The following is a 14,425-nucleotide window of genomic DNA, read 5'->3' as shown; positions in this document are numbered from 1 at the left end:
TTAGCTAATGCACTAATACTTAGTGCATAGTATAACATAGTATATATATACTAAGTGTATTATATATTACACTATACTATATATATTTATAGTATAGTTTATTATACATTAAGGTATATTCGATATATATAGTATAACATAGTATATAGTATATAAGCTCTCTCTCTCTCTCTCTCTCTCTCTATATATATATATATATATATATATATATATATATATATATATATATATATAAGAACATGAAGCGCTCGGAACACAGGGACGAGTTCTTTTAGGTATTGATACACTTATAAATTGATTTATCGACTTATAACCCACTCATATGCATATCTATATATATATATATATATATATAAATAATAAATTAAAACGTCTCGACTTATATCAATTAATATATGTATATATATGTATATATATGTAGCTTATATACTATATATATATATATATAGATTAAATTGAATTTAAGTAATTTAATTTTTTTTAGAAGCAGCGACCAACTTTGGTCGCTATTTTGTTCAAAAAGTCAAAACTTATTTAGCTACCAAATAAGCGACCAACGTTGGTCGCTATTTTTAATTCTAGTGTCAAAACCGGGGTTCCCCTCCCATTCTTTCAAAAAATTTCCCCAAAATCTCTCTTTTCTCTCTCACACTCAGACCCCCCCTCTGACTCCCATCAGCAGTGACGCCACTCACGCCACCGACGACCACCGATGGCAGCAGCTCCACCGCCGGTGACCTCCATTCCCAAGGTAGGTTTCTCTCTCCTTTCTTTGTTTTTTTTTCAAAATACAATGATTTAGTTTAATTTCTCCATGTTAGGGTTCAAAGTTATATATTATTTGTTCAACCATGTTAGGGTTCAAAGTTAATTTCTCCATGTTAGGGTTCAAAGTTAGCTCAACCATGTTAGGGTTCAAAGTTATATATTATTTGCAATTTTTAGGGTTCTTATTAATACATTTAGTCCAAAATATTTAGTTGTACCTACTAATTTGAGGAAGAAATTGTTTGAAGAGAAGAAACCCTAATGTGACGACCCGACCCGTCGTCTCATGAGTTACTATCTCGTTCGTCCCATTTTCTGCTTCCTCATGTTTCATTAACGGTATTGGCTGCATTAGAATTTATTTGGAGCGATTTTGATAAGAAACGAGACATTTAGTCTCTTTTAAGAAGGTTTAAGTTGGAAAAGTCAACCGGACGTTGACTTATGAGTTAGAGGTCTCGGATGTGAATTTCGACGGTTCGGTTAGTTCCAGGAGGTGATTTGTGACTTAGGAGCAGGACCAGAAGTAATTTTGGAGGTCCGGTGTTGAATTAGGCTTGAATTGGCGAAGTTAGTATTTTGGCGAATTCTGGTTGATAGGTGAGATTTTGATCCGGGTGTCGGAATGAAATTCCTAGAGTTGCTGTAGCTTCATTGTGTCATTTGGGATATGTGTACAAAATTTCAGGTCATTCAGACATCGTTTGGTCGGGTTTTGGATCTAATGTGTGTTTTAGAAGTTTTAAAAGAACTTAGGTTTGAATTCGATATAATTTGATGATTTTGGCGTTAGTTGAGGTGTTTTGACGATTGGAGCAAGTTTGGATAATGTTTTAAGACATGTTGGTGCTTTTAGTTGAGGTCTCGGGGGCCTCGGGTGTATTTCGGAAGGTTAACGGATCGATTTAGGCAAGAAAAAAATAACAGTATCCGTGAATAGTGCCGTGAACAGTACCCCATAACAGTACCCGTAACAGTATCCGTGAACAGTACCCTGTGAACAGTAACACGGGTGAACAGTAACACGGGGTGAACAGTAATTCCGAAAAATTCTGGGCAGAATGTTTACATTTCATTCGCGAAAAACATCCCATTTCTCCACCATTTTTAGTCATTTTGAGAGCTTTTGGACGGGGATTGAAGGGCGTTTCAACTAAGATCGATTGGAGGTAAGTTTTATGAGTTAAATACATGATTTTATTGAAGAATCATCCTAGAAATCAATGAAAACATAGCCAAATTATGAGAAATTAGGGCTTGAGATTGAAATTCAAAATTTGGGATTTGAGGGGTCAAATGGAATCCTTCAGGGATTGATATCACTGCTTTCGCATATTTTGCATATCATTTGACCTCAGTCCAAGGTTTTAAATACTGTTTTGCAAACTCAGCCATCTTTCTAAGATTTGAAAACTTAAATGATATTTCTAAATGATATTTCGGGCTGAGAACTACTGTTTTACAAATGCCCAAGGGGCTTATGATGATTTCTGGACTAAGCATGGATCGGTCTGCGGGCCGCAGCAGTGTTATATTGATATTGAGGCCGAGAGCCTGGTTGATTACATTGATATTGAGGCCGAGAGCTTGGTTGATTACATTGATATTGAGGTTGAGAGCCTGGGTGATTATACTGAGATTGATATGAGGCCTAGGGCCTAGATTTGATGCCACAAGATGGCTTGATATTGCGCTTTGGCTGTAGGAGCCTCTCCGAAGTCTGTACACACCCCCAGTGAGCGCCGTCGACGATAAATAAATATGGATGGCTCGGGCTGCACGCCGCAGTGGGTACCTGTGACGACCCAAGGGGTCATGACCGTAATTCTTCCTTGTTCCGTGCTCCCGATGCCTTGAAAACCTCGCTTTTAGTCGCCTCGATTTGCATGCGCAGTTCGGGCGCGTAGCCGGAAAGTTTTTATGTTAGAATATGTGGATTTTGTGAAAAATTTGATGAATTTTGGTATTAATATGCATAATGTTGACTTCGGTCAACATTTTGGGTAAACGGACCCGGACCTATGATTCGACGATCCCGGAGGGTCCGTAGGAAAATATGGGACTTGGGCGTGTGTCCGGAATCAAATTCCGAGGTCCCAAGCCCGAGAAATGAATTTTTGTGTGAAATTGTTTTCTGAAATTAATTAAGGAAAAATGAAGAAGAAAATTGATCAGAAAACTGTGGTATCGGGCTAGTATTTTGGTTTCGACGCCTGGTACGAGTCTTAAATATGTTTTAAGCACTATCTGTAAAGTTTGGCTTAAAACGGACGTCATATGACGTGTTTCGGACTTAAAATGGGGAATTTGAGTTTTTATGAAAGTTGAAAGAAAATCATGTATTATGAGGCTTGATCCTATGTATATGATGTTATTTTGGCGATTTGATCGCACGAGTAAGTCCGTAAGGTGTTTTCGAGATCATATGAATGTTTGGTTTGGAGCCCCGAGGGCTCGGGTGAGTTTTGAGTAGGGCCCGGGAGGTCTTAGACTTAGAAAAAAAAATATACAGGTTCAGATGTTCCAGGCCCAGTGCGGCCGCGGCCATTTCCGCGCGGTCCGCGCTGGCAGCCACGCGGCCGCGGTGCTTTTCTGTGCGGTCCGCGTGGTGGGGTTCAGAGGGTCGACCAGCGCGGCCGCGCACCAAAACAGTGCGGTCCGCGCTGGAAGGGTTCAGAGAAGCCCCAATTTTTCTCCCACTCGGCGCGGCCGCAACACATTTTTGTGCGGTCCGCGCCAGGTCCTCAGAAAGGTATACAAGTTCGGAAAATCTCAGTCATTTTTCACTTTTCAAAAACCCAAAACCTAAGAGGCGATTTTCCAAACAACTTTTCTTCTCCAAAACGATTGGTAAGTGATTTCTAACTTAATTTCTTTATTCCTTAACATCTTTTAACATAATTTCAACTTCAAATCAAAGATTTTCATGGGGAAAATTGGGTGTTTTGGGTAGAACCTAGGTTTTCTACAAATTGAGAAGTTGGACCTCAATTTGGGGTCCGATTTAAAAACAAATCATATATTTGGATTCATGGGGGAATGGGTAACCGGGTTTTGGTCCGAACCTCGAGTTTCGACCACGTGGGTCCGGGGGTATTTTTGACCTTTTTGGGAAAAACCTTGAAAAATCTATTTTCATGCATTGGGGATGATTCATTTAGTAATTATTAATGTGATTAAGTAACTTATGACTAGATTCGAGCGGATTGGTGGTGGAATCAAGAGGTAAAGCTATACTAGAAGCGTGAGTTGAGTTTGGAGCATTCGAGGTAAGTGTTTGTTCTAACTTTGGCTTGAGGGAATAGGATTAGGATGATATTTGCTACTTGCTAATGTGGAGTACGGTGTATAGGCATGGTGACGGTTATCTATGCACCGGAGTCTAGCATGACCGTGAGTCTTGATTGCTTTTAATTCGAATAATGTGACACAAGCTCCTTGTTTATTTGATGAGTTTCATATAATGTGAACGGTTGAGGTAAAATTGTGATTGGTGTACTTTTGGAGCGTTAGCTCGAACATGAATGTGTTAGTTGAGGAAGAATGGATTTAAAAAGGAGAATGTGTTGTGAATACTCCCTTGCCGGGATGTGTAGACTGATATATATATTCTCCCTTGTCGGGATATTTTGGGCTGTTAGCTGTACCCTTGCCGGGTTAAAGGTATTGAGTTGTTATTCTCCCCTGAAGGGGTCTACTATATGAAGTCAGATATTATGAACTATATTATGGGATCGTGTGGCACACCGTCCACTTATATATGATATTATGGGATCGTGTGGCACGCCGTCCACTTATATATGATATTATGGGATCGTGTGGCACGCCGTCCACTTATATATGATATTATGGGAACGTGTGACACGCCGTCCACTTATATATGATATTATGGGATCGTGTGGCACGCCGTCCACTTATATAAGATATTATGGGATCGTGTGACACGCCGTCCACTTATATATGATATTATGGGATCGTGTGACACGCCGTCCACTTATATATGATATTATGGGATCGTGTGGCACGCCGTCCACTTATATATATATATATCGCGGGAACCAGAGTTTCTTCTGCTTATTTCCGATATTTCATTTTTACCTGTTACTCCCTGATAGCATGTCCCCTCCTAGCTTAACTTTGTATTATCTTGTTATTGTTTTTTTTCTTGCACTTGTATATATATCTGTACAGGTTAATTGTGGTAGGTCCTGTTTAGCCTCGTCACTACTTCGCCGGGATTAGGCCAGGCACTTACCAGCACATGGGGTCGGTTGTGCTGATGCTACACTCTGTGCATTTTTGTGCACAGATCAGGGAGCAGCTTACGGACCATAGCAGTAGGATTTCTGGGAGCTATCTTCAGTCCAGGGACTCTCGAGGTAGCCTAGCTGGCGTTCGCTGGCCGAAGTCCCTTTCCATGTTTTTCGTTTGTTCATCTTGTATCAGACGAACATGATGTATTTCCTTTCAGACATTGTTTGTAATATTCTGTAGTAGTCCGTGAGCTAGTGACACCAGACCTTGGGTAGTGATGTGTATTAAACTTCCGCACTTTTGGTTTTCTGTTGCTTTAGATTTAAAGTCTTCTGCTTAAATTTTGTCTCGTTTATTATATTGTTTGAAATAAAACACGAAAGGTGTTTTAAATATTTGGCTTGCCTAGCTCCGATAGTAGGCGCCATCACGGCACCCGATGGTGGGAAATCCGGGTCGTGACAGTACCAGAGGGTACCGTCATATGCATTGCATTGCACTCATGCATTTATTCTTTATCTGCATTATCTGCCATAATAATTATGTGCTCTTATTTCATTGATTGGTTGCTTTATACTGTTCTGAGCCTGAGGGGCTGATATTGTTCTGAGATACTGAGCCCGAGGGGCAAATTTCTACTTATTATTTTGATACTGAGCCTGAGGGGCAGATTTCTAATTATTATTTTGATACTGAGCCCGAGGGGCAGATTTCTACTTATTATTTTGATACTGAGCCCGAGGGGCAGATTTCTAATTATTATTTTGATACTGAGCCCGAGGGGCAGATTTCTACTTATTATTTTGATACTGAGCTCGAGGGGCAGATTTCTAGTTATTATTTTGATACTGAGCCCGAGGGGCAGATTTCTACTTGTTGTTTTGATATTGAGCCCGAGGGGCAGATTTCTACTCGTCATTTTACTGCCAAATTACCTGTTTTACTGGTTTAAAAGAAATTTCACATGATGTTTCACTGAATTGTTATTTTAAATGATTTCACTGCTTCTGTATAGAATGTTGTGTGCCTTAACGTGTTTTCTTACCTTCAGTCATTATTTATATTTATTACTCACTGGGTCGGAGTACTCACATTACTCCCTGCACCATGTGTGCAGGTACATGTATTCCTGAGGCATAGAGCGAGTTTTCTGTTGTTCAGTTTTCATCGGAGTTATCGAGGTAGCTGCATGGAGTTCGCAGACCCGTTTTCTCCCTTATCTTCTGTTATTTATGATATCTTCAGACATTGTTCCTAATTCCATACTTTGTAGAATTTTAGTAAACTCTATAGTAGCTCATGACTTGTGACACCCCGGTTAGAGCTGAGTTGGGTTGGATTTCCATATTTTATCTATACTTTCCGCTATTGGATATTATTAAACCATGTTTATACTATAATTGTGTTAATTAATTGTCTTAAAAGGATGAATTGGGTTGAATGGCTGGCCTTGTCTTCATGAGAGGCGCCATCACGACCAGGTTCGGGAATTGGGTCGTGACAAGTTGGTATCAGAGCCTAGGTTAATTGGTCTCGCGAGTCATGAGCCGGTTTAGTAGAGTCTCGCGGATCGGTATGGAGACGTCTGTATTTATCCTCGAGAGGCTGCAGAACCTTTAGGAAAACTTCACATTCTTGAATTCTTATCGTGCGTCCTTGATTCAGCTTGAAAAGTAACTCTTACGATTCCTTCCACATGTTCGTATGCGTGAACGAGCACTCAGTATTCGATTTACCTCGATGGCTTGTAATTCCCCGATAGAAGGGCGAGACGTGATCTCGGTGAGTTTGATGTTAGGCCAGTCTGGAGGACTTGAGACCGGATCTTGCCTATGGCTTGAGCACTGAGGCTGATTGTGCGATCAAGTGTTTTGAACCTTTATGTTCGGTATTGTCCCTATTAGTGGGAATCATGGCTGGATAGCTACGTGAGGAGTATGATAGTACTGCGAGATGTATCTATATGACTTGGAAGTGACGAGGAAGGTCTACTGGATGATAGATGAACTATTGAGTGTATGATTTCCATTGTGATAGGATGTGTAGTCCCAAGTTATGGGTGCGTGAAGAATCTTTTTATGTCTCCTATTTGGAGTGAAGTAAATTTCATGTTACAGTATGAGTTTAGACTCAGGAAGATTAAGTGATTGTGTAATGTGTATGGCAGTGGAAGGTATACAAAAAATATTAACTAAAGGTAAAGCTAGTGGGTAATTGGCTTATGAGGGGAATCTATTTGTCATACTAGTTAGATAAGTCTGGGAGCTGAGATCGCTTCTGTAAATGTATTATGACGAAATCGTTGAGTCAAGGAGACCACCTTGAGGGTCGAAAACATTAAAGAAAGAATATGTTCTTACTCGGTTGAATAGCCCAATAATGGAGGATTGAAAGGTATTTTCTATGTGTTATGATTCAAATAGGTGCAACGCATGTCCATGTATCAATTTTGATAATATAATACATGTAATATTGAGATTAATGTTGTTGATATACATTGTGATGCTTTGTCAAGTTGTGGACGTGTTGTTAGGATGGTTTTGGTGATTCTCTAGCAGGTGGATAGGCCCAATTACAAAGGAAACTCTGCCGAAAATTTTGAAAAATTTGGGACTTAGTAAAAAAAAAATTTGTCGCCGAAAGAGTGGGCTTAACTGTTGTGTGAGTGAATGCAAAAATTGCAGAAGAGTTAAAATTTCCGATGATTCGTGTTTCCACAAGCTTATGAAGGAGAGAGTTTAATCTCACCATGGTATTACAACAACAATAGAGTATATGTGTTGTGATCTATGGATTCGAGCCAAGTTGGGGAGCTTGCTATTGGTTAGCGGATTGTACGGTTAGGTACTATGTTAGTTGCGATTTGATGCATGCTGGTGAATCAGTTCTGGTTGTGGAAATTAGGCCGAGAATGGCACGAGTGAAGGAAATTTTTTGACAAAATGTCATGAGCTCGGATGAGCAGGAGATAAGTTTCGATGTTTACGGTAAGTTGGAATTGTCTTTAGCGTCACCTAAGATCGGTGTTTTGTAAAAAGGGTTTTGCGTCCCGGTTAGTGACTCTTGATCGCTCTTCAGCGTTAGTGCGATCGATGGTTTGGAGGTACGCTCCAGATATTGTTGTGGTAGGTTGTGGGAGTGTGTCCCACGGGAAGATTATATAAGTGTGTCATGTGATCACTTGATTGATTAAAGATGTAAACTAAGTATGAAGTTTGTGATGGTGTCGTTAAATTAAAGATTCATGCCTGGAGGGCACTTGGCATATTGGTTGTGAACTGGGGAGGATTACCCCGATTGTGATGGTTGTTCTTGTGTGTTATGAGAAAAATGGGAGTTATTATGGACCTTTGAAAGGTTATCAGACAGTTCAGTGTGATCAGAATCGGCTTGAAGTCGATGGATAGATTTAATGTGAATAATGGCTCTATATCAGGCCAGATGTGTGCATTTTAGTAACGCGATCCTCATGGAGGAGTAGTTAGGTTGGTGTTTCATTGTCAGATATTTCGCGTAGTGATACATTGCGCCGTGTGAGTTGTGAGACGACTTAAGAAATTACTATGTGTTGAGAATTTTTGTAGGAATGCCGTTATATGAGCATCTTGGCTCTTGAAATTCAGATTTGTACATCGCACCTCAGTTGTGCTTGAGTTTTATAGCTTATAACACTATATGTCCCTCAGAGATATTATTATGCACTTAGCATGCTTACGACCGATACTCGGTATTTTGTTATAATGAGCAAATTTGGCTCGATGTGCATCTCCTTATGTGAGATCTATGTGTGGATCGGGTGGCACGCCGCCATGGGTATGTTATCTGGATCGGGTTGCACGCCGCAACAGTGTGATGTTGAGTATAGTTTTCTATATGCTATTTTGTATGCCTTGCTTCCTGTTTTCTAAGGAAAGTCTGTATTAGTGTGTGAGATTGGTAATTCCTTCCAGAGTTTGTTTTCCTTTTGTACCGCGTTCGAATTGGTAGCTTATTGGCACATTGAGGCATCATATGCGACTTTTGATTATGTCTGGGGTGGCTTATTGCCTGAGCAGTTCGTACTGGGTGAGAAGAGATCATTGAATTTGATATTAGTACAATCTGAGTATATGAAGTAAATTAAGGAGCTAAGACCATGATTTTGCTCAAAATGAGGTGATAGTTCTTGCCAGGAGTATAGAACCAACGAATCGTTGTCTCGACAGTGGTCATGAATTTATGCATACCTCATCCGTCATGTCAATATTGTAAGAGTTAGAACAATACCTATGTACATCATGCAGAACATGAGATGTGTAGCGATTTTCTTCTAGGTGATTAGAGAAAAAAGCTTCAGATGATTAGGGCGAATGATCTTCGGATGATTGGGGAAATAGTATTGCTAATTGAAAGTGACTTGACGAGAGTATATGTCTCATAAAAAGGTAATGTTATTAAACTAATGATATTTCGGTAGTATTGCGGCATGTTCTTGTTGAGTCCGCTGATGGTACTGATGAGCTTGAGGTACGACTCTTTCGTTTGAGTCATTTTTCATGACTTGAGTATGTTCAGGCCGTTTCTTATTGGTGCGCGTATTATGAAAGTTGTGGCTTAGGCCTGTATTGAGGTGTCATATCACCAGAGTGGTGTGTTGGATTCGAGGTGATCATTGGGGTCATTGATGAATACGAACAGATTTGATTTCAGCATGTTTGATGGGTAAATATCGAGGTTCGGTTTTAAAAAAAAAATTGTTACTATAATTGCTAGAGGAGAAATGGCCTCATGAATGGTTGATCTGAGCAATGGTTATGATTTATTGCGTGTTTCAATTATCATTGGCAGTATATGAGAGTGTTGGAATGAGACATTGGCTAATAAGAGATTTCTATCGGTATTTGGTTGTTGTGGGCAGCTGCTGTGAATGGAAGTTATTGCTGCATTTGTTTGAGTTATTGGTATATCATACAATTGCACCTAAGGTTGCAGGCATGGTCTATTACAGCTGGTTCAAACTTATTCTGAATGTAGGTGTGAGGTTCTGATCTTATGTATGATTCCGAAAAGGTGAAATGTGGCTCTATGATTTATGGGCTAGACTAGATTGTGTGATCTTAGTTACAACGCGTTATCGGACCCATGTGAGATAGGGTAACGTGGGATCATCCCCGGGTTTATGCTTGATAAAGTCATTCAACTTTTGGTTGGCTTCTAGGACAACTCTGGGTACGCTCGAGGACGAGCGTTTGTTTAAGTTGGGGAGAATGTGACGACCCGACCCGTCGTCTCATGAGTTACTGTCTCATTCGTCCCATTTTCTGCTTCCTCATATTTCATTATCGGTATTGGGTGCATTAGAATTTATTTGGAGCGATTTTGATAAGAAATGAGACATTTAGTCTCTTTTAAGAAGGTTTAAGTTGGAAAAGTCAACCAGACGTTGACTTATGAGTTAGAGGTCTCGGATGTGAATTTCGACGGTTCGGTTAGTTCAGGGAGGTGATTTGTGACTTAGGAGCAGGACCGGAAGTAATTTTGGAGGTCCGGTGTTGAATTAGGCTTGAATTGGCGAAGTTAGTATTTTGGCGAATTCCGGTTGATAGGTGAGATTTTGATCCGGGTGTCGGAATGAAATTCCGAGAGTTATTGTAGCTTCATTGTGTCATTTGGGATATGTGTGCAAAATTTCAGGTCATTCGGACATCGTTTGGTCGGGTTTTTGATCGAATGTGTGTTTTAGAAGTTTTAAAAGAACTTAGGCTTGAATTCGATATAATTTGATGATTTTGGCGTTAGTTGAGGTGTTTTGACGATTGGAGCAAGTTTGGATAATGTTTTAAGACATGTTGGTGCTTTTAGTTGAGGTCTCGGGGGCCTCAGGTGTATTTCGGAAGGTTAACAAATCGATTTAGGCACGAACAATAGGTATAACAGTATCCGTGAATAGTGCAGTGAACAGTACCCCGGAACAGTATCCGTGAACATTACCCGTAACAGTATCCGTGAATAGTACTCCGTGAACAGTAACATGGGTGAACAGTAACACGAGGTGAACAGTAATTCCGAATTTTTTTGGGCAGAATGTTTACATTTCATTCGCGAAAAATACCCAATTTCTCCACCATTTTTAGTCATTTTGAGAGCTTTTGGACGGGAATTGAAGGGAGTTTCAACTAAGATCGATTGAAGGTAAGTTTTATGAGTTAAATACATGATTTTATTGAAGAATCATCCTAGAAATCCATGAAAACATAGCCAAATTATAAGAAATTAGGGCTTGAGTTTGAAATTCTAAATTTGGGATTTGAGGGGTCAAATGGACTCCGATTCTTGTGAATTTGGTATGTATAGACTCGTGGCGAGATAAGGAACATTTTGATGTAAAAATTTCTGGATTTCAAGACGTGGACCCGGGGCTCGGGTTTTGCAAATTTCGTGATTTTTGATATTTTCGAGTCTTTTCGGTTGGGTTATATTCCCTTAGCCTATTGTGATGTATTCGTTGTGGTTTTGGCCAGATTCAACGCACAAGGAGGTTGATACGAAAGGAAAGGGCATCGCGGAGTAGTATTTGGCCGGCTAGAAGTGAGTAATAGATGTAAATGATGTCCTGAGGGTTTGAAACCCCGGAATTTCACATCGTAACGCTATATTGAGGTGACTTGCACGCCGGATAATGGGGGTGGGGTAGAACACCGTTGGGGATTGTGACTTGGTCCGTCCCGAGAGATATTTTACTACATTTTTGGTTGAGACGTATACTTTATTATTATGAATTGGGCTTGTTGCCATGCTTGGGGCTTTGTGCCGACCTGTAGAACCCTTAGGGGATTTTTGACTGGTTTTCCTCACTTATTTTGTCAAAGAATTTATATCCTCAGTCATGTTTCCAATTGTAGGCTTCTTGCCAATTATTTGAATCCTTCAGGGATTGATATCACTGTTTTCGCATATTTTGCATATCATTTGACCTCAGTCCAAGGTTTTAAATACTGTTTTGCAAACTCAGCCATCTTTCTAAGATTTGAAAACTTAAATGATATTTCTAAATGATATTTCGGGCTGAGAAATACTGTTTTACAAATGCCCAAGGGGCTTATGATGATTTCTAGACTGAGCATGGATCGGGTTGCATGCCACAACAGTGTTATATTGATATTGAGGCCGAGAGCCTGGTGCATTACATTGATATTGAGACCGAGAGCCTGGTTGATTACATTGATATTGAGGCTGAGAGCTTGGGTGATTATACTGAGATTGATATGAGGCCGAGGGCCTAGATTTGATGCCACGAGATGGCTTGATATTGCGCTTGGGCTGTAGGAGCCCCTCCAGAGTCTGTACACACCCCCAGTGAGCGCTGTCGACGATAAATAAATAAATATGGATGGCTCGGGCTGCACGCCGCAGTGGGTACCAGAGGTACCGTCATATGCATTGCATTGCACTCATGCACTTATTCTTTATCTGCATTATCTGCCATAATAATTATGTGCTCTTATTTCATTGACTGGTTGTTTTATACTGTTCTGAGCCTGAGGGGCTGATACTGTTCTGAGATACTAAGCCCGAGGGGCAGATTTCTACTTATTATTTTGATACTGAGCCTGAGGGGCAGATTTCTGATTATTATTTTGATACTGAGCCTGAGGGGCAGATTTCTACTAATTATTTTGATACTAAGCCCGAGGGGCAAATTTCTAATTATTATTTTGATACTGAGACCGAGGGGCAGATTTCTTCTTATTATTTTGATACTGAACTCGAGGGGCAGATTTCTAGTTATTATTTTGATACTGAGCCCGAGGGGCAAATTTCTACTTGTTGTTTTGATATTTAGCCCGAGGGGCAGATTTCTACTCGTCATTTTACTGTCAAATTACCTGTTTTACTGGTTTAAAAGAAATTTCACATGATGTTTCGCTGAATTGTTATTTTAAATGATTTCACTGCTTATGTATAACATGTTGTGTGCCTTAACGTGTTTTCTTACTTTCAGTCATTATTTATATTTATTACTCACTAGGTCGGAGTACTCACATTACTCCATGCACCATGTGTGCAGGTACAGGTATTCATGAGGCATAAAGCGAGTTTTCTGCTGTTCAGTTTTCATCGGAGTTATAGAGGTAGCTGCATGGCGTTCGCAGACCCGTTTTCTCCCTTATCTTCTGTTATTTATGATATCTTCACACTTTGTTCCTAATTCCTTACTTTGTAGAATTTTAGTAAACTCTGTAGTAGCTCATGACTTGTGACACCCCGGTTAGGGCTGAGTTGGGTTGGATTTCTGTATTTTATCTATACTTTCCGCTATTGGATATTATTAAACCATGTTTATACTATAATTGTGTTAATTAATTGTCTTAAAAGGATGAATTGGGTTGAATGGCTGGCCTTGTCTTCATGAGAGGCGCCATCACGACCAGGTTCGGGAAGAGAAGAAACCCTAAGAGTTGCACCTTTAGGATTATGTATTGGAATTTTAGTTTATAAATTGAAATTTTAGGATATGACTTGAACTTTTGTGGATATGAGTTGAACCTTTAGGATATGAATTGAAATTTTGGTTTATGTATTGGAATTTTAGTTTATAAATTGAAATTTTAGGATTTGACTTGAACTTTTGTGGATATGAGTTGAACCTTTAGGATATGAATTGAAATTTTGGTTTATGTATTGGAATTTTAGTTTATAAATTGAAATTTTAGGATATGACTTGAACTTTTGTGGATATGAGTTGAACCTTTAGGATATGAATTGAAATTTTGGTTTATGTATTGGAATTTTAGTTTATAAATTGAAATTTTAGGATATGACTTGAACTTTTGTGGATATGAGTTGAACCTTTAGGATATGAATTGAAATTTTGGTTTATGTATTGGAATTTTAGTTTATAAATTGAAATTTTAGGATATGACTTGAACTTTTGTGGATATGAGTTGAACCTTTAGGATATGAATTGAAATTTTGGTTTATGTATTGGAATTTTAGTTTATAAATTGAAATTTTAGGATATGACTTGAACTTTTGTGGATATGAGTTGAACCTTTAGGATATGAATTGAAATTTTGGTTTATGTATTGGAATTTTAGTTTATAAATTGAAATTTTAGGATATGACTTGAACTTTTGTGGATATGAGTTGAACCTTTAGGATATGAATTGAAATTTTGGTTTATGTATTGGAATTTTAGTTTATAAATTGAAATTTTAGGATATGACTTGAACTTTTGTGGATATGAGTTGAACCTTTAGGATATGAACCATCCCGAATTCTAAATGTTTTATTTTTAGCCAATTACTGAGAGCCTCGCAATTTACACGTTTTATCCGGCGAGACTCGTCTCATGTTTTATTTAAAGGTCCATGCTAAAATGACTACTATTTTCTATATATATTTTTTCTGAAAAAAAAAGAAA

The sequence above is a fragment of the Nicotiana sylvestris genome, chromosome 6, assembly GCF_000393655.2.
Source record: "Nicotiana sylvestris chromosome 6, ASM39365v2, whole genome shotgun sequence".
Lineage (NCBI taxonomy): Eukaryota > Viridiplantae > Streptophyta > Magnoliopsida > Solanales > Solanaceae > Nicotiana > Nicotiana sylvestris.
The sequence above is the reverse complement of the archived record's forward strand: the minus strand, read 5'-3'. Positions refer to the sequence as shown.